This window comes from Micropterus salmoides, unplaced genomic scaffold (genome assembly GCF_014851395.1).
Source record: "Micropterus salmoides isolate LMB-PRFRI ecotype aquatic unplaced genomic scaffold, ASM1485139v1 Ms_hic_scaffold_1, whole genome shotgun sequence".
NCBI classification, from domain to species: Eukaryota; Metazoa; Chordata; class Actinopteri; order Centrarchiformes; family Centrarchidae; genus Micropterus; species Micropterus salmoides.
In genome coordinates, this window is record NW_024040040.1 from 56,151,700 (window position 1) to 56,174,088 (window position 22,389).

Genomic DNA, 22,389 nt, shown 5'->3' on the forward strand with positions numbered 1-22,389 from the left:
GCGTATGGGACTAAAAGGTCAGAAATATAACAAGGCGAGAGGCCATGAAGAGCTTTAAAAGTGATCAATAGAATTTTAAAGTCAATTCTAAAACATACTGGGAGCCAGTGTAATGAAGCTAAAATAGGAGTAATGTGGTCATATTTCTTTGTTCTGGTTAAAAGCCTGGCAGCTGAGTTCTGGACAGTCTGGAGTCGATCAATAGATTTTTGGGTTAAACAGGTGAAAAGGCTGTTGCAATAATCCAGGCGTGATGAGATGAAGGCGTGTAAAATGGTCTCGGTGTCCTTAAAAGTTAACATAGATCGAATTTTTGCTATATTTCTAAGTTGATAAAAACATGATTGAACAAGCTTTGTGGTGTGCTGCTCGAAATTTAAATTACTATCAAACCAAACACCAAGGTTCTTTGCCACAGGCTTAATGTGATTTACTAGGGAACCAGCAGATGGCAGTATTTGATTTGCCATCTGCTGAGACCCGATGACCAGGATTTCTGTTTTGTCTGAGTTCAGCTGGAGGAAATTATTTGACATCCATTTTTTAACTTCACAAAGGCAGTTGTTAAGTGAACTCAGCATTCCAGGGTCTGTGGATCTGACGGGCAAGTATATTTGTGTGTCATCAGCATAAATATGAAAAGAAATGCCATGTTTATGGATAATATGTCCAAGGGGAAGCAGATACAAGGAAAACAAAATGGGTCCTAAGACCGACCCCTGAGGCACACCATATTTAACTGGACAGAATGAGAGACATAGTTGTTTACAGACACGCAAAACTTCCTATTTGACAGGTAGGATGAAAACCATTCTAGGGCAGTACCAGAGATCCCCACCCAGTGCCTCAGTCTGTCTAACATGATGTTGTGATCAATGGTGTCAAAAGCAGCGCTAAGGTCCAGGAGTACAGGACTGAGCACATGCCTTCATCAGCAGACATTAAAAGGTCATTGGTGACTTTAAGCAGGGCAGTCTCAGTGCTGTGGTACTTCCTAAAACCAGACTGAAACTTTTCAAATATTTTGTTATTTTCCAGTACAGTGAGCAGCTGTTTGGACACAATTCTTTCTAGAATCTTTGCAATAAAAGGCAGTTTTGAAATTGGTCTAAAATTATGTGGGAGGGAGGGATCTAAACCAGGTTTCTTTAAAAGTGGGTTCACGCAAGCCGTTTTAAAATAATCAGGGACACAACCAGTAGATAGGGAGCTGTTGAAAACAGAGATCAAATGGGGCCCAACAGAATCATTACTTTCAGTAAAAATTTGTAGGTATTACATCAAGTGGGCTGGAGGACACTCTCATTTGTGATACTGTTTTTAAAAGCTCAGACAAGTCGATGGGATAAAACTGGTTAAAACTCTGTTGTTGCTGGTGAGGAACCTCTGAGTAAGAGGCAGGGGGTAATAGAGGCTCTGATTGACACCACCTTATTGGTAAAATAAGATAAAAACAATTCACAGTCATCATTACTTCCAGCTGAGGCACAAGGAGGGGTTGGGTTTACCAGCTGATCCACAGTCTTAAACAGAAACCTGGGATTGTGTTTATGTGTAGTAATGAGTTCAGAAAAATAGTGTGTTCTCGCATCCTTAACCATGTTATTGTAGTTAATTAATAAATCCTTCAGACTGAGGTAATGGACTTGGAGACTGGATTTTTTCCATCTGCGCTCTGCTTTCCTGCATTCCCTTTTTAGGCTGCGAATGCTGTCATTTATCCAGGGTTGCTTACTAGCTTTAGACGTAGGCCTAACCTTTAGAGGAGCAGTAATATTTAGTGACGACAAGCAGATATGATTGAAGTGATCGACCAGATTGTTGGTGTTGGAATCAGACAGGTGTTGGCTTTGGCTCTGAAAGAATGCGCAAAACTTTGAAACACTTTGTTCATTAAAGATGCGAGAACACACGGAGCTTGGTGAGGCGGCATGAGTAACAGGCGAATCGCAGCTAAAAACAATACATCTGTGGTCAGATATGGTCATGTCCACTAATTCCACAGAGGAAATGCTGACACCCAGGGTAAAAACCAAGTCCAGTGTATGACCACGGTTATGTGTTTGCCCTTTGACATGTTGTTTGAAGTTAAAAGAAGTGGCCATATTTAAAAAGTCAGTTGCATTAACATTGTTGGGGTCATCAACATGAATATTAAAATCGCCACAAAGAACAATTCTGTCATAATTTAAAACCAGAGTAGATAAAAATTCAGGAAGTTCTGATAAAAATCCTCCAGGCGGTTTTGGGGGGCGATAAATTATAACAAATATGATAGGTTGCAGCCCTCCAACTTTAAGAGTGAGAACTTCAAAGGAGTTAAATTCATCACAGCGTACTTGATGACATTTAAAATTTTTCCTATACACGCTCACTAGCCCACCACCACGACCACTGACCCTCGGTTGACTAAAACAATCATATTGAGGCGGACACAGTTCAGCTAGCTGGCTATAGTCATTCATTTGCAACCAGGATTCAGTTAAAAACATAAAATCTAGATTTGCAGACAAGATAAAATCATTTAAGATAAAAGTCTTACTTGAAAGTGATCTCACATTGAAGAGAGCCATTTTAAATGAGTTTGTTCTGGGTGCTGGAGTTGGTGCAGTTGTCCTAATCCTTAAGAGATTACTAATATTTCTGTGTGGGATGTGCACATTTCGGTTTACTGGTCTATGCGTGATGATGACAGGAATAGAAGTCTTTGGAACAGCGCTGGGAGCAGACGGCTTTACATGCCAGCAGGTGGAGACAGTTGTTTGTGGCAGTGAGGCAGAGATCTGTTCAGTGAGCGGTGGTGTGTCCAGGTGTGCTGCATGAATGATTAGTCATTCACGTAAGTCATGTGTGGACCGCACCACATGCTGTATGTGCGCAGCTAACATTTCTGAGCCCCGTTTGTTTGGGTGAAGTCCGTCTGTCTTAAAAAGAGACATTCTTTGCCAGAAAATATTAAAATTATCCACATAACACACACGGTGAGCCCTGCAGGCGGACTGGAGCCAGTCGTGGAGGCCAAGGAGTCTACTGAAGCACCGCGACCAACTGTGGGAATGGGACCAGAGATAAAAACGGACTTTCCACTGCTTTAAAAAGTTAAGAAGACGGTTAAAATCTAATTTTGTCAGCTCAGACTGCTGAAGAGCTGTGTCATTTGTTCCGACATGGACTATCACTCTTGTGATGGAGGACGGGAGCGACGGCATCAGGTCCTGGAGTTTTTTTAAATGTCAGCCGTGGTGGCACCGGGGAAGCAGTGAGTGGTAGCGTTAAAGAAACGGATGTTTCTGGTTATGGAGTCACCAATTATTAGTGTGGTTGGGGAGAAAAGGGGACGAGGAGATGCCGGTTGTGGGGTTCCAGAGCAGGACTGAGCAGAATCTGCTTCAACACTGCGTGCGGACTGAGGATGGAGTGTGTGAGCTGCCGAGTGTTGTGTTGGAGTAGCAGTAACAGACCTGAGAGAAGGGCTACCCGACGGTGCAGGGTAGAGACGGCCTCCGGAGCGTCTGAGCACAGCCTCCTTCAGGATCCTACGTCGGGAAGCGGAGGTTTTTGACCGGGATGACGGCCGCCGATCAGGTCCGGCGGCAGACCGGCGGCCCAGTGCAGGAGATGTAGCCGGTGGAGGAGATGCAACAGTGTCGGCAGGCACTGTGCGCCGAAAGAGATCCATATCAGGGAGACTCGAAGCCGCAGGTGCATCAGCTGGATGGACCAGAGTGTCGTTAGACAAGGCTGCATAGCGGTTGGAGAGGCCGATGGCGGAGGAGAGGCAGCCCCATCCGAGCCTCTCTTGCAGCCACGGACCACCACTTCAGCCCAGGTTGACTGATGCTTCAGAGTCGAGCAGGATGAAAGCCTGGGAAGGGTCCCAAAACACGGTGTCCTGGATGTTAGCGGTTGCGCTAAGAGAAACAATCTGTTTGGCTTGTACTGAAGCCACATCCATAAAGCCAGTCAGCAGGGAATCTTTCTCTTAAAGATGGATTATGTGCCACATCCCAGTCTTCTGCTGGATCACTGCTACAGTTCTGGAGGAGGTGTTGAAGACCAGAGAGGGAGGAGAGCTGCCCAAGACCCTGACTGAGATGTTCATCCACTTCCTGGTGGTTCAGTCCAAACTGAAGAACATCAAGTATGATAGAGGAGCTGAGACAGATCCACACTGGAGTCCAGAGAGCAGGAAGATGATTGAGTCTCTGGGAAAACTGGCTTTTGAGCAGCTGCAGAAAGGCAACCTGATCTTCTATGAATCAGACCTGACAGAGTGTGGCATCGATATCAGAGCAGCCTCAGTGTACTCAGGAGTGTTCACACAGATCTTTAAAGAGGAGAGAGGGCTGTACCAGGACACAGTGTTCTGCTTTGTCCATCTGAGCCTTCAGGAGTTTCTAGCTGCTGTTTAAGTCCATCTGACCTTCATCACCTCGGGTGTCAATCTGCTGGCAGAAGAACAACAACCTCCTGGTGGTTTAAACTGTTCGGAGAGAAATCAACACATTTCTACCAGAGTGCTGTGGACAAGGCCTTACAGAGTCCAAATGGACACCTGGACTTGTTCCTCTGCTTCCTCCTGGGTCTTCCACTGCAGACAAATCAGACATTCCTATGAGGCCTGCTGACACAGACAGGAAGTGGCTCAGAAACCAGATAGCAGTTGAGTACATCAAGAAAAGATCAAAGAGACTCCCTCTGCAGAGAAAAGAATCAATCTGTTCCACTCTCTGAATGAACTGAAGGATCGTTCTCTAGTGGATCAGATCCAACGTCCCTGAGTTCAGGAAGTCTCTCCACAGATAAACTCTCTCCTGCTCAATGGTCAGCTCTGGGCTTCATCTTACTGTCATCAGAAAAAGATCTGGACGTGTTTGACCTGAAGAAATACACTTCTTCAGAGGAGGCTCTTCTGAGGCTGCTGCCAGTGATCAAAGCCTCCAAGAAAGCTCTGTAAGTGGGATTTATTTATCAATAAATACTATTTTTTTAACAGGAGAAAAAAAATTCTTGTTTCCTTCCTGTTGTCTCTCCAGACTGAGCAGCTGTAATCTCTCAAGGAGAAGCTGTGATCATGGCTGTATTTTGTTCTAATTCAGATTCAAACTTGACAGAGATGGAGAACCTCATTTATGTTTTGATATCATAATTACTGGTTGAATGTTTATTCCGGATTCGGTCATGATTAGTTTCCACATCTCCAACATGATTAAAGTAAAATGGCAAAGAAGAATCACCAAATCACCAGCATCACCAAAATCTTATTTTTTCACATTTTAACACAAATGTTGTTTGCCTTCGTGTTGATTATTTCCTCTCCAGACTGAGTGGCTGTAACCTCTCAGAGAGCAGCTGTGAAGCTCTGTCCTCAGTTTTCAGCTCCCAGTTCTCTAGTCTGAGAGAGCTGGACCTGAGTAACAACAACCTGCATGATTCAGGAGTGAAGCTGCTGTCTACTGGACTGGAGACTCCACACTGTACACTGGAAACCCTGAGGTCTGGATTTATTATCCCATTGAGTTGAGGACCATTTAAAATCTGATTTACATTTGTGGATAAACAGCTACACTGTTTCGGATTATTTCTGCTGTTAAGATTTGCAAAGGACCTTTAACTAAACTTTGACAGTAGTTTCTAGACTCTGTAGTGAACCTACAATTTGTTGGTAAATTATGAGTAATTGTACTTGGAAGTATTAATATCATAAGCACTCGTTCAGGGGCACCACCTAAATCGCTGTCCACCCAAGGCCTTTAGGACTCCTTGGGTATAGCTTAATAATTACCACAATTATCACTAGTGATCAGTTAGTTATTAATTGTTCAATTATTTTCAGTTTTGTCAATCAGTCTCAAATCTGAGAATGAGTTTTCCGTGCAGTAACCTGGATTACTAAATAGTACACACACACATTCCTGTGATCAAGGTGAATATTTATATTTGTCAACTAACTAGAGTCAAGACACGTGAGGGTAAATAGGGATATAAGGAAATGAAACAACAGTGATTAAAACACAACCAGAATGAAATCACGGGAGATAGACAGATGTAATAGGGTTCAATGTGAATTCAGTTTGGCTATTGTGGAAAGAATATGACTAAGATAATAAGGAAAACAAACTCAGTTTAAATTGAGACTATTGGTTTTGGGACTAAAGGACATCAAGTTTACCACATAATGTAGTTTGTTTGCCTTACTGCTATGTGCCTTACTCTTGGTGTTTCTTCAATATTCCGTTACTTCGAAGGCCCACAGAGGGACCCTGAACAGAGGGGCTGGCATCAGATTTCCACTGCAATTATATTTTTTTGTGGCAGCGAATGTCAACATACTATAGTCTCTTGTTAGTTGCCGTAGTTATATTCCTATTTGGAAGACCTAATACCAAGTACACAGAGTCCATTTCCAGTTTACAAGACAGGGTCAAGATGGAAGAGCTTTCCATTTTGTCAGCTCCATCAGATATTCCGTCAGGTTTTGTGTCTGACGGAGTGCTCCCAAAAACTGTTTATGTGTATGAATAAAGTGGTGTGAGAATATGACTCGATATATTACTAGTATCTGATAGTTTTCGTTGGTCTTCCAGTGAGCCATTGGAAAGAGGAAGGAAAACCAATGGAAGGAATCTGGAAACTACATGAAGCGTTACAGTTACAAAGTTACAATTGATATCTTAAAACTAATTTGTTAGTTTTCTTCATCTGTTGTGATTTCAATCAGTTTATCAAATATCTGTAATACTTAATCAGTTTTCATCTCCATCAGTTGTCTATGAAGATTCTCAGTCATCCAGGTCATAGTTCTCCAACGAAGGTTAAAAATCAAGGGCAACTGGACTTGGTTGAAGATACTGGAAGACGTTTCGTCCGTCATCCAAAGGACTTCTTCAGTTCTGACTGACTGGCAGGGAAACTCAGCTATTTAACCTCAGTGGGGTCGTTGCCAGGGTCATCGATACCGCTGGTTTGTTAGTGTTCCTTGTTGCTGTGACGACAGTCATTACAGTCGTTAAGACTACCTGTGGCCAAGACTGAACGACCATCGTTGGTATCTTCACCTGAGGCCAATAGGTTACGTTTGTTGAGTTTCCTGGGAATGACGGCTGTCTGATCCAAGAAGAACAAAACTACAGGGGAGGAGGAAAAGAAGGTCAAACGCAACAACATTGTGATTCCATACGTGTCTGGAGTATCAGAGAAACTCAGAGGATTTTCAACAAACATAAATCCCGTGACGCATGGCTCAACACAGAAGGGCCAACTCCTCAGGTCAAGACTCTGCAGTCTACTTACATCTGAAGGACAGAGGACACTCGTTTGAGGACCACCAGGTGCACATTTTAGACAGAGAAGATGGATGGTTTGAAAGAGGTGTCGAGGAAGCATCTACACCAGGGTTGAGAAGCTGTCATTGAACAGGGGAGGGGTCTACGCCACCACTTATCCCCCACTTACAATGCTGTCCTTTCATCACTTCCCAGGAAACTCAACAAACGTAACCTATTGGCCTCAGGTGAAGATACCAACGATGGTCGTTCAGTCTTGGCCACCGGTAGTCTTAACGACTGTAACGACTGTCGTCACAGCAACAAGGAACACTAACGAACCAGCGGTATCGATGACCCGGGCCAACGACCCCACTGAGGTTAAATAGCTGAGTTTCCCTGCCAGTCAGTCAGAACTGAAGAAGTCCTTTGGATGAGGGACGAAACGTCTTCCAGTATCTTCAACCAAGTCCAGTTGCCCTCGATTTTAACCTTCGTTGGATATCTCCATCAGTTGTTTGTCAACACTGTCAGTAATCGTCAACACTGTCACATGAAGGTTTTTGTCTTTTTACAAAAAATATTTACTCTTTGTTCTATTTAGTGTTTAACACACTAACTGAACTACATGCACAATGTCTTTGCCTAAGAACATTGATTATGTGCCCAATATTAAAAATGAATGTACAAAATGAAATTTCAATATTTGAATTTTAAAAATAGTGTGAGATCAGAACAAAAATGTATATATTTTATTACTTAAACATGTTACTTAATACCACTATTAGATACTTGAGGACTTCACAGCCTTGTTATAATTATCAAATTAAAATAGCATGCTTTTTGATGTGTCTGATGGAGTTGACACAAATTGACTTATGAAGTGAATAAATTTCAATTTTCATTTAAAATGTTTTTGAAAAAACCTGTTCCCTTGCATAGTTTGTTAGTTGAGACCTTTGTCTATAAATATATCAATTTCAAAGGAATGTATAAAATAAAGATCTAAAACTGGTTTTGTCCCTTAACTCAAGAATCACCGGTATATGTGTATGAGAACAATGAAATGTTGATGCTTGATGCTGAAAGAGGATGTGCTGGTCTGACTCCCCTCCTCCTTTCAGGGTAGAGCCTGGTGGACTCCGATGGTTGAGACCAGGTCTGAGGAAGTGTAAGTGTTTTTTATTTGATTCATGAAAACAAAGCAGTACACATTCAAACATCTTTAGACTGTGACATCACTCGTTCAAAGCTCTGATGTCATCAAAGTGTCAATCAATGAACAGATGATCGATAAATAACTGCAGCTGTATTGTCTCGTTCTCGCCATCAGATTCCTGTGAACTCACAATCAATGCAAACACAGTAAACAGATGGATCAAACTGTCTGACAACAACAGGAAGGCGATACGTGTGGAGGAGGATCAGTCACATCCTTATCATCTAGAGAGGTTTGACTACTGGTGGCAGCTGCTTTTTGTAATAAATTCATCAATGAACTTTGTACAAAGTGATTCAAAGTGATTGAACAGATTCCTCATTTCCATTGTAAACTTCTTCCACTTCCAGTCCTTTAAAGATGGAAGCTCTGATCATTAAATGGTGGAAATGCCGTTGACTTGTACTTTCTGTCATGTGTTGATTTGAATTCTGGCTCTTGTTCCAATAAAAGCAGAATGTCACTGTAAGTGTGTTTGTTGTCTTTGTCAGAACTACTGACATGATTCAGCTGGAAGATACAACATGGACGTCGTTAGGCCTATTTTAGGGGGGCTGAAGCCACCCTAACATGGTGCTAAGCCCCCCAAATAATAATAAGGAAAATAATTGTTAGATTTAGATTTTCTATTTTTACAGTGCAGAGATGTGCTCAACAAAGATAAGCAAGAATATTGATAAATACCATAGAAACAAACAAATAAAATTTGTATTTGTTGTCTTAAAATAATCCTTCTGGCTCTGTGTCATAATTTAAATCCCTGCTGTGTTTGGGCACTAGGAACCTGAGAGAGGCTGCCTTTCATCGCTGCTGTGTACATGAGGTAAAGTAGAGGGGAGACACTAGTGTTAATGTGAACGCCGTTAATATTACCTATCTCTAGTAGCCTATTTCAAAACAATATCAGTCCCCATAGAATGTTGTTGTCAGTAAAAACTAAATGTCATGATGGCCAATGACCAGATGGATATTGAAGATATTTTAGGAGAGAGAGAGAGATAAACAGGAGAATGGCAGCGCATCTGATTCTGAGGTCAGTAGTGGTCTGCAGGTCAGTAGTATTCTACAGTCAGTCTGTGGTCTACAGGTCTAAGCATGGACTCAGATATGTTTCTCCTGTAGATCAACTTTCTCAAGTAATATCATCCCTGCTGAGTCAGCACACATGCACATGAAAATACACATTAAAATAATTTTGTCCAGTCCATTTTTTAATCATATTTGGCACTGGTACCATACCTAGCTTCTCTCATTGACCAGGATTCAAAGAGCTGCTAACTCTAGTTGATTAATGTTCACTTACATTACTGTAGCTGTTAGCTGATAACTGTTATAAGTGTTATAACAACATAGTATAAGTGTAACTGTAATTCAATGCTGCAACAAAGACTACATATAAGCACCAGGTGAACAAATGATGAACATTCACTTAAAAAGCTCTTTGTTGAGTACATGTCTTCAGTGTTAAATAAATAAATTCTTATTATTTAGAGGGGCTTAGCACCATGTTAGGGTGACTTCAGCCCCCTAAAATAGGCCTAACGACGTCCATGGCTGATATCATCTATATGAACACTAGTGACACTGTTCTTAAGACACTTATTGTGGTTTTTAAGTCTCTGTGTAGATTTGTTCTGAGGTGTCCTTTTAAACTCATCATTGTGTAATTTATTAATCATTAAATTGGCTTCAGCTTAATTCAAGAAGAGACTTCGATTGGTTCCTATTTATTATCAAATGTGCCTATTTCGATTGTCCTCCATATCTGAAAGAAGTCTTGGTTTCTTGTAGTTCTACATATTAACTTAGAGATATGCAATATCTTGTCTTTACTGTACCAAGAATCTTCTCATCTGGACAGAAAGCTTTTCATTATAAGGCTACTGGCAATTGGAACAAACAAAGCCCTCTTTCCTTGAGACCGATCTCATCTTTTCGCAGATTTAGCTTTGCTGCTTAGCAACTCAATTGTTTCGACTATTTATTCTGTGAATTTGTATTCTCTGTATTTATTATTTAATTATTATTATTTATTTTAAGAGGCAGAAACCTCGAGCAGAACCATGTCTCAGGGTGGGCGGCCATCTGCCTCCACCGGTTGGGGTGAAGGAGAGAGAGAGAGAGAGAGAGAGACAGAGCGAGAGAGAGAGAGAGAGAGGGAGAAGAGGAATAGAGAGAAGAGAGAGGGATGGAAGGAGAGAGAGGGGGGGGGAGGCAGCCTACACAATATCCACACAGAGGTACAGACAGTAAAGGTGATGTTGCTATAGACTAAATGAAAAATGGTACAGATATTTATAGTAGTGTTAATGATAACAATCGTAATTATTAATTAATTAATTAATCGTTAATGATTATAATAACAATAGGACTAGTAACAATAGTCGTTGCAGCAGAGGGTGTCGAGCAGGAACACGGGGGCAGCAGGTGACCCGCAACCACAGATCCAGACTCCACAGCTCCAGAGCCAGAAACACCTGCAGGACGTGATAGGAGGAGAGAGGAGAGGGACGAGAAAGCACAAGAATACCAGAAAGGGGAGAAGTTGTGTTAGTAACATGCAATAATGGGATGAGGTTGCATACAGAGGGAGAGAAAGTAGAGGAGAGAGGAGCTTAGTGCATCATGGGAAATCCCCTGGCAGTCTAGGCCTATAGCAGCATAACTAAGGGATGATTCAGGACTAACCTGAGCCAGCCCTAACTATAAGCTTTATCAAAGAGGAAAGTCTTAAGCCTACTCTTAAATGTGGAGATGGTGTCTGCCTCCTGAACCCAAACTGGAACCTGGTTCCACAGGAGAGGAGCTTGATAGCTGAACGCTCTGGCTCCTAGTCTACTTTTGGAGACTCTAGGAACCACAAGTAACCCTGCATTCTGGGAGCGCAGTGCTCTGGTGGGGTAGTAAGGTACTATGAGCTCTTTAAGATAAGATGGTGCCTGACCATTAAGACCTTTGTAGGTAAGAAGAATGATTTTAAATTCTATTCTGGATTTTACTGGAAGCCAATGCAAAGAAGCTAAAACAGGAGAAATGTGATCTCTTTTCCTGGTTCCTGTCAGAACACGTGCTGCAGCATTCTGGATCAGCTGAAGAGTCTTAACGGACTTTTTCGAGCAGCCTGATAATAAGGAATTGCAGTAATCCAGCCTAGAAGTAACAAATGCATGGACTAGTTTTTGTGCATCATTTTTAGACAGGATGTTCCTGATTTTTGCAATATTATGTAGGTGAAAAAAGGCGGTCCTTGAAATTTGCTCAATGTGAGACTTAAACGACATGTCCTGATCAAAGATAACTCCAAGATTCCTCACAGTGGTGCTGGAGGCCAAGGCGATGCCATCCAGGGAAACTATATCTTTAGATAATGCGTCACGGAGGTGCTTAGGCCCCAGAACAATAACTTCAGTTTTATCTGAGTTTAACATGAGAAAATTACAGGTCATCCAGGTTTTAACATCCTGAAGGCACATTTAAAGTTTAGCTAACTGATGAGTTTCATCTGGTTTGATCGATAGATATAACTGAGTATCATCTGCATAACAATGAAAGTTTATGGAATATTTCCTGATAATATTGCCTAAAGGAAGCATATATAAGTGAAGAGGATTGGTCCAAGGACAGATCCTTGAGGAACTCCATGACTACATTTGGCCTGCATGGAGGACTCATCGTTAACATGTGCAAACTGAAATCAATCTGATAAATAGGACTTAAACCAGCTTAGAGTGGTTCCTTTAATGCCAATGAAATGTTCCAGTCTCTGTAATAGGATCTGATGGTCAATGGTATCAAATGCAGCACTAAGATCTAATAAAACCAGTACAGAGACAAGTCCTTTGTCTGATGCAATTAGGAGGTCATTAGTAATTTTCACCAGTGCTGTCTCTGTGCTATGATGAGCTCTAAATCCGGACTGAAATAAACTATTGCTCTGTAGAAAGTCACACAGCTGTTTAGCAACTGCTTTCTCCAGAACCTTAGAGAGAAATGGAAGGTTAGATATAGGTCTATAGTTTGCTAAAACATCCGGATCAAGTTTGGGCTTTTTCAGAAGAGGTTTAATTACAGCTACTTTAAAGTACTGTGGTACATAGCCTGTTGATAAAGATAGATTGATCATATCTAGTATAGAAGTGCTGACTAAGGGTAAAACATCTTTAAGCAACCTAGTCGGGATGGGGTCTAAGAAGCAGGTTGATGGTTTAGATGAAGAAATTATTGAAGTTAGTTGGTAAAGATTGAGGGAAGCAAAACAGTCTAAACATGTATCTGGTTCTACAGCTGTTTCTAAGGTTCCTGAGTTAAGAGATAAGTTGGTGCCAGTTGAGGGCAGGTCTTGGTGAATTTTGTCTCTAATAGCTAGAATTTTATCATTAAAGAAGCTCATGAAGTCGTAACTACTGAGAGCTATGGGAATACTTGGCTCAATAGAGTTGTGACTCTCTGTCAGCCTGGCTACAGTGCTGAAAAGAAACCTGGGGTTGTTCCTATTTTCCTCTATTAATGACGAGTAGTACGCTGCTCTGGCATTACGGAGGGCCTTTCTATAAGTTTTAAGCCTATCTTGCCAGATTAAACAAGAATTTTCCAGTTTTGTGGAATGCCAATTCCTCTCAAGTTTACGTGATATTTGCTTTAATTTGCGAGTTTCAGTATTATACCATGGAGCTAACCGTCTTTGTTTTATTATTTTCTTTTTTAGAGGGGCTACAGAGTCGAGTGTCATTCGCAGCGAGCCTGCAGCACTATCAACAAGATGATCGATTTGGGAGGGACTGAAATTAGCATAGGAGTCCTCCGTTACTTGCTGATGGAATTGCATCCTTAAATTTAGCTACAGAACTATCAGACAGACATCTTGTATAGAAATCTTTGCCCAATGGCGTGTAGTTCAGCAATACAAACTCAAAAGTTATCAAACAGTGGTCGGACAAAGAGGGATTCTGTGGAACACTATTAAATGTTCAATTTCAATACCATATACCAAAACAAGGTCAAGGGTGTGATTAAAACAGCTCACTCGGGCTTGGACCCCTAATAATAAAAATCAGAACAAAAACAATAGGGTTCCCAGCTGCTTTGCGGTACTGGGAACCGCAATGCCTTGCATTCGCGGGTTCCCAGCCCACTCGGGCTTGGACCTCTAATAACTAGAACTGCAAGCAGTTATAAGCGGGGTCCAAGTCTCCCGGCGCAAGTCGCCTCCCCAGCCCCGCGGAGGGCGCGCGAGTCGGCCCACGCCCGCCATGATTAATTGTCGGGGCCCGTGGAGAATAAATGAGCAGAGTTATACATGAAAGGGGCTTGCGGTTATGGAGATCTGAAATGAATGTATGTCTATGGGAGTGTTATTTGATTTCCAAGTAATAGCGCCACATAGTTTATCCGTGCTGTGTTTGGTGTCGATCGGACTTGCGGCTTCGGAGGAGTTAATTAAAATAGGTTTTTCAGTTTTTGTAATGTAGCGGAAAAAAGCCTCTGGGTCTGGTGCGGGTCTGCGCGCTGAGGGGGCTGGGCCCCCCTGGACCCGTCCTGGGGATGGGCGGGTTGTCGCTGACTCTGGGGTGTTGCCGGTGCTAGAGGGGCTCTTGCTACAAGCCCTGGGCTGGAGGGACCTGGCATCCTTCTGCTTAGGGGGTGGGGGAGGGGACTGAATGAATGATGGGGCCAGTCAGGAATCTGGTCTTCTAGCCTCCCTATGATCTCCTTCACCTTTCCCCGTTTGGTCATGTCTCACAACATACACCCTTAGGACCCTGGGGGGCGGGCAGCCTGCGGGAGAACCCTGGTTCTCCCGCGTTATCGCTCCCTGGCGGCAGGGAGCTTGATCCAATTGCGGTTTGGTGGGCTGCGGTGGGATTATGGGGCGATTGTCGATGCATCTAGATGCATTGTGCTTTTTCCCTGGGCAGGGTCTCTGAATGGCTGTTGGGCGTTTAGTTTGTGCATTGGAGTCCAGGGGAGGCATTTCCTCGTTGGCTTGGAGGGACCTGTTTGCGTCCCTGTTTTGCTTCGTTGGCCTCGGATCCATGCTTCCCCATTTCTCTGTCGGCCAGTTGTTGGACCCCTCTGGATACTGAGGTATACAGTTAGTTTTCGGGATGTGCAATGTGGGTGCGGGGCAGGGCTGTGCTCCGGTTTGTTCTGGGTTGTGCCTGGAGTTCTCGGCCCTTGACGGGTGGGTGGGTTGTTTGCCTCGTTGCTGGTTTGGCTGGTGTTGCACGGCGGCCGGGCATGGGGATGTCGGCTGGCGCCGGCGGCCTTAGTTTTTTCCAGCGGTTGTGGGGACGGTGGACTTTTATTGGCGAGTGCACGGTGACCTGTGAAGGTGCGTTTGCTGCCGGGCTGGGACTTGCTGTTGGTGTTTCTCTCCGCTGGCTTTCGCTGTCGTGTTGTTCTGTTTGCTCTCTCTCGTTTGCCCAACCTTGCACGCGGGATTCGCGGGGGGCTGCTGGGCATTGGGTGTCGCCGTGCTCGCGCAGTGTGCGCGTTGGGCTCGTCACTTGTGCATTGGTGTTGATGATTGCGTGGCATTTGGGCATTTTGGTTGTTCGCTGCGCGGCGGTGGGGTGCTGGGTGGGGGGGTTAGGGGCACTGGTCTATGTTGTGTGCGCGCCGCGGTCGGTCCGGGCGCTGCTCTTCCGCGGGTTACGCTTTTTGAATTCCGTCGGCATTACGTTGTCAACTAGCATTTGGGTCGGGGTCTTCCGCGTTTGCATCGCGGTGCATCTGGGAATCTTTGGTTTTTTTTGATTGATTTATTCTTTTTCTTTCTCCCACCCCTATTGGCTACTGGGGTTCTTGCCTGCCTGTTGCTGGGGTAGGTGTGGCACAGTCACTAACAACTACATTCTTTAACAGGCTTATGTGCACACACACACACATACAGACACATTCACCCACACGCACACAGACACACAGTCTCACACATAGACACAAACAAATGTAGGTTTTCCCTGGTAGAATTATTCTTGATGCTTTTCTTTCAGTTACTTATTTAAATGAATTATTATTCCAGCTCTCGTGGCTGTGCTGTGTTGCTTATTTAGTATGCTGGACTGTTTCTTGTTTTCATTTTTCTCTTAGTTGTCTTACTATGTTAGCTGTTCATTGCTGCTGTTCGGCTGGTTGTCTTTTACTATTATTATTATTTTATTGTTTGTGTTTGTTTTTGTTTTTGTTTGTTTGTTGTTGTTTTTCTCATCCCCAAGCCCCCCTCTCTTAGGTTTTTCAGTTTTTGTAATGTAGCAGGAAAAAAAAAATTAGGCGGAAATGGGCGGGGCCTATATAACAAGATTCAGGTCGATCCCCCGAACGCGTGGATATAAGGTGTTGATATCCGCTACTGTGTGCGGGAGTTACAGCAATTTGAATGTACCAAAGTTTGGACCTTGCTTGTAGTGCCCCCTAGTTGTCGAAGTAAGCGAAATTTTTCGCATGCCGTTGTCTCATGGGCCTGAACCTACCCTCTACGTTTCGCGTCCCTAGCACTTACCGTCTAGGCTGCAGTAGTGGAATTAGGGCTTTCGGGATTGGACCCCTAATAAAAAATGAGAACGATTACAATAGGGTTCCCAGCCACTTGCATTCGCGGGTTCCCAGCCCACTCGAGCTTAGACCCCTTATAAAAATCCAAGAGATTACAATAGGGTTCCCAGCTCCGCTGGTACTGGGAACCGCGATGCCTTGCATTCGCAGGTTCCCAGCCCACTCGAGATTAGACCCCTTATAAAAATCCAAGAGATTACAATAGGGTTCCCAGCTCCGCTGGTACTGGGAACCGCGATGCCTTGCATTCGCAGGTTCCCAGCCCACTTGAGCTTGGCCCTAATAATAACAATAGGACTAGTAATAATTGTAGCAGAGGGTGTCGAGCAGGAACACGGGGCAGCAGGTGACTCTCAACCACAGATCCAGAGCCAGAAACACCTGCAGGAAGTGATAGGAGGAGAGAGACGAGAAAGCACAAGACTACCGGAAAGGGGAGAAGTCGAGTTAGTAACAATAATCATAACCAACATAATCAACAACAATAATGGGATGAGGTTGCGCAGGATGTATATTATGTAGGTGAAAAAAGGCGGTCCTTGAAAATATCCATATCTGAATGAGAGATGTAGCTAACTAAGTGGTCGGCTAACATCTGCAATATATGTAAACAGGAATAACGTGAGCTATTGTTAGACTGTAACGGAGATCATAATATCTTCTATTACCTTAATGTCAAATTTAAAGATCAGTAACTAAAGTTAACTAAATACATTGCATTTTGCATGATTAACGTTTCCATTGCCTAACGTTATCTAACGCTATGTATTTAATATGTATAGAACAACCTTAACAAAGGTAACGTTATGCAATTGAACACATATATAAGTAACTTACCTGAATCTGAAACCTGTTCAGCACCAGACGTAGCTTCTTCACCGGAGAATCTTAGCCGAGGAGTTCATCAGTCGGCTCTTCAAGTTTAGCGCCGTCAGCCATAAGTTAGCCTCAATTGCTCCCCATCTTTAACGTTAGGTCTTAGCACCACTTGAGTTGGCTCAGCTCCAACTACATTTTCAAAGTTGTGCCACCATAAATTTTGCAACTTTGTACAAGAAATGTAATAAAGTTAGTTATTTTAACAAAGGTTACAATGCCATCAAGTGTTTTTTGTTAAGTTTAATCAACAATCTAATTAAGATTTCTACAGGGTTGAACCGTCCATGGAGGCTTCAGTCGGCTTCACTGTTTCAACTGTAGCTTACCCCTTTGCCGACTGATGACGTCACTCCGGTGGCATCGACGATATCACCTTCCCGTGGAGAACGCTGGCATTCGTTCCTCTGCTGCCTTTCCCTGAGCTGGGGAAGGCTCTGGGAAGCATCCCAACTGTTTCTTGTTAAATATTTGATTGCAGGATTGGTTCAGGACCTCTTAGCTGGCCTGACTTGGTTGCCAAGTGTAATTTATTTGCAATGATTTAAGTCACATTAGTCACTTAACATTAACATAGTTAGCTAGCCATTGCTAAATGCTACGAAACTGTTAAATGCAATGAAGCTAAATGCTAATGCTACAAAGTAATGCTAACTCTACAAATTAATGCTAAGGCTACAAAGTAAATGCTTACAGTCCTTTCAGGTTGGAAGTGATTTGTGCTGCGCATGCCACTGGGTTCAGTTGCATATTATTTTTGTTCTTTTGAAGCTAAATTAACTTAACTGTTTAATAAAAGCCATTAATATCATAAAAGCCCCCTTTCAGTATTGTTTCATTGAGTCATGACAGTAGTATTTTTAAACCCCTGGCTGCTGCTCTTTCAAAGAGCTGAACTGTGTTCCCCCAAAATGAGTCCCAGACTACATTTTATATCCCAACATGAAGGTTTACTTCCTGTTTCAAAGCGGCCTCCACACAGCCAGGAATGAACTCTGGAGGACAAACACTGAATCCTTCATCTGTTCTGTTTTGTGGCCTTATAAGTGGTCAAATCTGCATTAGTTGAGTCAGAAAATGTGTCATGTACAGGGGCCCTGAAGTGCAAACCACAATAGCAAATCGTGGTTTGCACTTCAGGTTCATCGTAGTCATTTGTATGTGCAGTGATGTTCAGTGGTTTCTACAGTAACTTTCCAAATGTTGAGGACTTTCCTGTTTGGAGTAAATGTCTCTGCTCACCTCTTTGCAGCCAAACTGAATGATGTTAAGGAGTTCAGTGTGATGTAACTTCTCCGTGAGTAAGAAACTCATGCAGGTATGGAAACAACTTCTTATCTCGTCTGGACAAGAAATGATCTGGAGTTTGGACAGTCAGGATAATGTTCATGTGATCGTCTGACTGATATTCAATTTGAAGTGAACACAGGGCTCCAATATAAAGACACTCAAATCCCAAAACACAGGAGGAAACGTGAAAAGAGGGAACATGTGCTATGCTGTAAAAACTAAAAAAAAAAAAATCCATTTCTTTATGGAAAATGGCATCCACACACTTTTGGCCATATACTGGATCTTCCAGGTGAATCCTGTTAGTAGTCCTGAGCTGAGAAAGACAACAAACACACACTCAGTAACATTCTGCTTTTATTGGAACAAGAGCCAGAATTCAAACCAACACATGACAGAAGGTACACAGCAAACAGAGTTACATTTTTGGTGTTTGTAAAATTTGAGTAAATGAAGAGTTAATTCTACTCTGATAGAGTCAAACCAATTATATTTGACTCTCAGTTGATAAGGAGTTGGTGTCAAAACAGAGAGAAGTGTCACTGAACCAAACCTGTAAGTGTAATTGTATAAATATTAACTGAACTTTTTACTTTTATACTTGAAGTGTTAATGTCACCCTGCGCCTACTGCATAGGCCAGGAAAGTCTTCCTGAAATTGCCCCACTGACTGCTGGGAATCTTGGGACTCTGCTTTTCACCTTTGTACCATCTGTCAACGTTTTATGAGGGCCCGAGCACGCACCGTGCGAGGTCCCTATTGAAACTGTAAAGATTTTATTTTATTTTATTAGGGCCCGAGCACGAACCGTGTGAGGTCCCTATTGAAATTGTAAAGATTATTTTTGCTTTTTTTCCCTTTTTCTGCAAAGTAAGCTCGATTTTGGGGGCCTAAACATATCCGAAAACTCACCAAACTTTGCACACGTCAGAAGTGGTGAAACATTTTGTATTTTATGGGTTTGCGCATGGGCGTGGCAAAATGACTCGCTAGCGCTACCTAGAAAATTGGAAAAAATTAGCCCCTCTTCCACGTTCAACCTACATGCATGAAATTTTCTGGGGACATGTATCATATCAAGACGCACAAAAAAGCCTCAAGAACCCATAGCCTAAACTCAACAGGAAGTCGGCCATTTTTGGATGATTTACACACTTCGTACTTTAACGAACTCCTCCTAGGGATTTAGTCCGACCGACTTCAAATTTCTGCTGTGCCTTCTAAAGGCATTGAAAATGAAAAGTTGTGCTATCTGTGATTTTTCGTCGATGGCCGTGTCCGTGGCGTCAAAGATCAACTCTTCGCCATGACACAGGAACTTCAGTATACATGCTCAAATCTGAACAAAACTTTATGTGCTTGATAACTGTCCCGCCCCAAACACATTTATCCGCCTATATTCATTTCTAGTCATGGCGCCATTTCAGTGCTATGTAGCGCCACAAAGGGGACACAGGAAGTGACGTATAACGCCTTCATGCAGCATCCGAATCGCGAAGCAAATTCACAGCCGCACTGGCGGAGCTCCAAAATATTCAGCGAGGCAGCCGCACTCCCGACACGTTACACATGCGAGGGCCCACCCAACGCTGCTTGCAGCTTTAATTTTATACTGATACTGCTCTACTGGCACCTGGACTTTTTACAATGGTGAGCCACCACAACTTAAACTCATGTCGCCACACTGTTAGTAGCCACCCTACTACACAGTCAATAAAGATAAGACTTGTGCTCTGCTAGCCACTAGGAGCAACATATAAGGTTGCCTAAGTTACACTTCAACTGTGGTATGCAGGTGCAAGCTCACAAACAGTGCACTGTCGACATGAAGTCGTAACTACTGAGAGCTATGGGAATACTTGGCTCAATAGAGCTGTGACTGTCAGCCTGGCTACAGTGCTGAAAAGAAACCTGGGATTGTTCCTATTTTCCTCTATTAATGACGAGTAGTACGCTGCTCTGGCATTACGGAGGGCCTTCCTATAAGTTTTAAGACTATTTTGCCAAATTAAACGAGAATTTTCCACTTTGGTGGAACGCCAATTCCTCTGAAGTTTCTGCGATATTTGCTTTAATTTGCGAGTTTCAGTATTATACCATGGAGCTAACCGTCTTTGTTTTAGTATTTTCTTTTTAGAGGGGCTACAGAGTCCAGTGTCATTCGCAGCGAGCCTGCAGCACTATCAACAAGATGATCGATTTGGGAGGGACTGAAATTAGCATAGGAGTCCTCCGTTACTTTGTGACTCGATAATGTATTTAGAGCTGATGGAATCGCATCCTTAAATTTAGCTACAGCACTATCAGACAGACATCTTGTATAGAAATTTTTGCCCAATGGCGAGTAGTTCAGCAATACAAACTCAAAAGTTATCAAACAGTGGTCGGATAAAGAGGGATTCTGTGGGAACACCACTAAATGTTCAATTTCAATACCATACACCAAAACAAGGTCGAGGGTGTGGCTAAAACAGTGAGTCGGTTCATGAACACTCTGAGAGAAGCCGATGGAATCTAACAGAGAGATAAACGCAGTACTGAAGCTGTCATTCTCAACATCCACATGAATATTAAAATCTCCTACAATAATAACTTTGTCCGTTTTAAGGACTAAAGTTGACAAAAACTCTGCAAATTCAGATAAGAATTCAGAATACGGGCCAGGTGCTCGGTACACTATAACAAAAAGAATTGGTTGCAGTGATTTCCAACTTGGGTGTGAAAGACTAAGAACAAGACTTTCAAATGAGTTATAGTTTAGTTTAGGTTTAGAGCTGATTAGTAGGCTAGAGTCGAAGATAGCTGCAACTCCACCTCCTCGGCCTGTGCCTCGAGGAATGTGAGTATTAATATGACTGGGAGGGGTGGATTCATTTAGGCTAACATATTCTCCATCACCCAGCCAGGTTTCAGTAAGACCAAATAAATCAATATCATAATCTGATATTAGTTCATTTACTAGTACACCTTTAGAAGAGAGAGATCTGATGTTTAAGAGTCCACATTTAACTCTCCTATTCGTTTGCACTATTGCTCTTGTGGTTTTAATTTTTATGAGGTTTTTATGCACAGCTCCTCTTCTGTTTACCTTTTTAAATAATTTCGATGGTCAGGGGGCAGACACCGTCACTATAGGATTTTCACTAAGTAACTCCTGAAATGGAGGAGCAGAGAAGTGTGTTAAACTGCGACTCTGCCTCATGGTCTCAACTCTGGGTTGTCATGGATTTGGTCCACTAATAAACTTGGCCAGATTTCTAGAAATGAGAGCTGCTCCTTCCCAAGTGGGATGGATGCCGTCTCTCCGGATCAGACCAGGTCTTCCCCAGAAAGTCTGCCTATGATCAACAAAGCCCACATCGTTTGCTGGACACCACCACAGGAGACCATCCCCCAACTCTGCTGGTACTCTATGACTGGCTGATGAGCTGATTGGATTTTACTGTAAGTTAGAAAAGCCCACAGTCACACCTCTCCCCCGCTCCAACACCATCTTCAAACGGTCACCCCCCCTCTCTGACCCCTCACCTACACTCATGATCTGTGAAGAGGACGTGAGCCACCTCTTCCGTAGGCAGAACCCTGCCCAAAAAACCCTCCATCTCTGGACTAAATGACTATATGCCTGTCTCCCTGATATCTGTAGTCATAAAGTCCTTTGAAAGACTGGTGTTGGCCCACTTGAAGGACATTACAGGCCCCCTGCTGGACCCCCTACATTTTGCCCACAGGGCTAACAGGTCAGTGGATGATGCTGTCAACTTGGGACTGCATTACATCCCGCAACACTTCGACTCTCCAGGGACATATACAAGGATCCTGTTCGTGGACTTCAGCTCAGCGTTCAACACCATCATCCCGGAAATCCTCAGCACCAAACTCACCCAGCTCACTGTGCCAGCCTCCACCTGTCAGTGGATCACAGACTTCCTGACTGACAGGAGTCAGCAGGTGAGGCTGGGGAACATCACATCCAGCACCCGGACTATCAGCACTGGCGCCCCCCAGAGGTGTGTGCTCTCCCACTGCTCTTCTTCCACCAACGACTGCACCTCAGGAGACCCATCTGTCAAACTCCTGAAGTTTGCTGACGACACAACGGTCATCGGCCTCATCGGGACGGTGACGAGTCGGCCTACAGACGGGAGGTTGATCAGCTGGGTCTCTGGTGTGGTCACAACAACCTG

The 22,389-nt window shown here is 43.3% G+C and overlaps 2 protein-coding genes and 1 long non-coding RNA gene across 3 annotated transcripts in view; 2 read left to right on the top strand and 1 right to left on the bottom strand.

The window, feature by feature from the left end:
- Window positions 1–22,389, bottom strand: part of LOC119897314 (NACHT, LRR and PYD domains-containing protein 12-like) — a 609,009-nt gene that overhangs the window by 539,040 nt on the left and 47,580 nt on the right. The window lies entirely within an intron of this gene.
- Window positions 1–22,389, top strand: part of LOC119897322 (NACHT, LRR and PYD domains-containing protein 12-like) — a 192,647-nt gene that overhangs the window by 47,288 nt on the left and 122,970 nt on the right. The gene's annotated exons all lie outside the window — the stretch shown is intronic.
- Window positions 8,390–8,885, top strand: LOC119897745. The gene is made up of 2 exons (XR_005443431.1): window positions 8,390–8,436; window positions 8,599–8,885. It is a non-coding gene; the product is annotated as an uncharacterized LOC119897745 (long non-coding RNA).